The 3,428-nt window shown below is 35.1% G+C and overlaps 1 long non-coding RNA gene across 1 annotated transcript; it reads left to right on the top strand.

Annotated features, from left to right (window-relative positions):
* The first annotated feature begins 837 nt into the window (after positions 1–837).
* On the top strand, positions 838–2,360 carry LOC132054922 (uncharacterized). The gene is made up of 3 exons (XR_009414410.1): positions 838–1,186; positions 1,285–1,501; positions 2,114–2,360. It is a non-coding gene; the product is annotated as an uncharacterized LOC132054922 (long non-coding RNA).
* Positions 2,361–3,428: the final 1,068 nt, after the last annotated feature.

The following is a 3,428-nucleotide window of genomic DNA, read 5'->3' as shown; positions in this document are numbered from 1 at the left end:
TGGCCAAAAAGGTTTTTACAATTTGGCAAAGTGTTGATATCCTTTACTCATTAAATGATAAGTGATGGTGAAGGCTGCGGTGTAGTTTTTACAGTATCATGTTAAGATTTATGAGTAAAGTTCTTCATTGTAACTTATTTAGTATTTTGTTTGTTGATTTAACGAGTGAGGTCAATCATAGCTTATCTGTGTTGTTGTTAATCTTGAAGCAGCATAAAGTAGATGTGAATTCAAAGTTTAGGTGTTGGCCATTTCCTTCTAATTTTGTTGTGTGGTTGCATCAACTTGCTGCCCTTTAAGTGTTTACTTTTATAAGAGTCATGCTTATTCCTTATAATTCCCTTGTGCTCTTAGATTTTATGCCCTTCCCATGGCATTTAATTTTCCGATCTAATTGATTTACTTATTTTGTTGTTTATCACTACCATTAGGTTCATCCATCTGGAGGATATAATGCGTTTTATGAGGGAAGATGAAGCTTCGAAAACAATGCAGCTCTTTGAAGGTGGAACTGTGGCAAAATGAATTAGTAAACGTGCATTGAAAAATTAGATGGTAGGTGTATGGACAATTTTCTTCTATCTTATCGTTCTCCATATAGCCCTTTTCTTCTTTGCTACTTCTGGTGCATTATATATATTTCTTCAGACATGCAAGCTATGGAGCTTTGAGAAGCTTACTTTTCTCTTATCTCCTAATTCCAACAATATGGAGAAAATATTAAAAGAAAGCACATTTCATCAGAAGAGTTCATGCTCTAAAGTGAACCAATTCTAGTCACCGTAGTGAATTGTCGGTAATTTCAGGATGCGATAACTTCTAACCCGTAAAGATTCAAAGAATGGGTTATAACCCCCATTACATTTGTTTTCTAATCAATAAAGCTTTCGAAATGGGTATATGTTTCTACATCTCTTTTCTATATAGTATATACTAGTGTCTAGTTGCGGATGTTCATTTATTCTCCTAGACCAAAATTTGGTGGTACTATTCAGCAAAATGACTTCTAGGTTGCATTACTTTTTTCTTCCCCAATTTGAATTTATCCTTTTAACATGAACATGTATGTGATTCTTTCTATTTCAGCCAAGAGGTAGCCTGCTTGATGTTCAATTTTCACTTGCCTGATGTAGGTTACTAAATTCAATTTAATTAAATAATTCAAAATTTTCTACATCAATAACTTGTAAGTTGACCTAGTCTTATGACCTACATTAAGTTTTATGTTCAATACATCCTTGTCAATGAAGCATGTATTGACTAAATCCATCTGGTTATGCACAGGTAGCTGAATCTTAATGCTCTCAAAGGACTTGCACAAACAGACACACTCAAAATGAATTATTCCTAATCAAGAGGTATTAGTTTCTGCTAGTCAAGCATGTGTACTAAGGTTCCAACGCTTTTTATAAAAGCCTGATGCAGATAACATTCATTTGCCTGAAGTGGATGGGGTCAAAGATCTGCAACTTGAAATTGTTGCTGGTGCTGTGATTAAAGGGTATGTCCACTGAATCAATTTACTGTCAGTGTGTAAATTGTTGAATTCTGAGTGATTCGCTTGAGCCTTTTCTGTCCTTTGAATTCATTTTAAGCAAATAAATAATTATACTAGTAATTTTTGTTATGTTCAAGTTGGAATTCGAACATGAATAGTTTAATTGGTTAGTAAGCTTTATACCATCTATGACATAATAAGTATTTGTAAATCAATTTAGTGATATCTTTTATTGTTATATTGAAAGAAACATGGATTACTGACTTCTTCCAATTTTTTCTCAGCATTGCTCATTAATTTATGATTCGTTCTGCTTATCAGGGGCATTTAGACTTGCATTTTCTGCATTACCTTGTTAATTAAAATATAGCCAGATTATCCAATTAGTGGAATCCTCCTCTGCCTTGTAGTTTTAGAACCTTTTCTGGAGTAGAGTCTAGAATTTATCCCACCGAAACACACAAAATTTTTGACTATTGATTGGCTGCGTCAGTTCGATCAAATGATTTTTGCTCCAATGGTTTAGTTAGTGATTAAATTAATAATTTGTTTTGTAAACAAAGTAGCTAGTAGTAGTTTCATCACTAAACTAACATGAACTTGTTCTTTTAACAGATGAACTATTTGAAGTCTGAAGAGTGTGTCCTTGAAGATAGTGCAGAGCAAGTTAAAGCATATAGGTTCTTATTTGGGTAGGCTGGTTTAAAGATGTTGCGTTTGTACATACACTACAATTTTTTATTGTCTTTCCAGGAGCTAATAAGGTTAATGCCATACAATTTTGATGGATATATTTTCTAATTGTCATCCTTTATTTCTTTGTAATTGATAGTGAAATTTTATATTACTATTGATTATTTGATTTCTTTTGTGATGCGGGTGTGTATATATATGGGCCGATGGGTGTGTCGAATCATATGAAATAATATACCTATTCAATAATCACAGGAAAAAATATATATTTGTAATTATAATTAGATTTCACATTAGCAAAGGGAAGTGTGGTCGTTACAAATTTTTAACGACGGGATTATCAAATACTTAAATAGTCATTAGCGTAGGGAAATTTGACAAATAGTGAAGGGAAAATTGGTGGTTGAAAAGGAATAACAACCGGAAGTTTTGTTGTCGTTAAAGGATCTTTAACGACCGGATTTGATCCCGTCATTGACTTTTAACGACAGAGCTTTTAGTGACGGGCGACGACCGGATTTTTCTCGGTTGCTATTGACAAATAGCGACCGGAATAAGACTTTCAACGACCAAATTTCCCCTCGCTAAAGATCCTTTTTCTTGTAGTGAGAATAAATATCCTCTTCCGAGGATTGATGACTTGTTTGATCAATTACAAGGTGCCAGATGGTTTTCAAAGATAGATTTGAGATCCGGGTATCATCAGGTGAGAGTTAGGGAGAAAGATATCCCTAAGACAGCCTTCAGAACAAGATATGGCCATTTTGAGTTCCGGGTGATGTCATTTGGGCTAACTAATGCACTGGCAGTATTTATGGATTTGATGAATGCGGCGTTTAGACCCTTCCTAGATTTGTTTGTGATTGTATTCATCGATGATATCTTGATGTATTCTAGATCCGAGGCAGAACATGCGGATCATTTGCGTACTGTCCTTAGAATTCTTGAAACTCGAGAGTTGTTTGCAAAATTTTCTAAGTGTGAGTTCTAGTTGAACTCAGTGACATTTCTGGGGCACATTGTTTCAGCCGATGGTATTCGGGTAGATAGCCAAAAGATTGAGGCCGTGAAGACTTGGCCAAGGCCCACGACTCCTACGGAGATTCGTAGCTTTCTGGGCTTAGCAGGATATTACAGGAGATTTGTTGAGGGTTTCTCTTCTGTTTGCACCACTCGCAAGCTAACCCGAAATCAGCTAAGTTTCAATGGACAGATGCTTGTGAGCATAGTTTTCAAG

Source organism: Lycium ferocissimum, chromosome 4 (assembly GCF_029784015.1).
Source record: "Lycium ferocissimum isolate CSIRO_LF1 chromosome 4, AGI_CSIRO_Lferr_CH_V1, whole genome shotgun sequence".
Classification (NCBI taxonomy): domain Eukaryota; kingdom Viridiplantae; phylum Streptophyta; class Magnoliopsida; order Solanales; family Solanaceae; genus Lycium; species Lycium ferocissimum.
The sequence above is the reverse complement of the archived record's forward strand: the minus strand, read 5'-3'. Positions and strand labels throughout refer to the sequence as shown.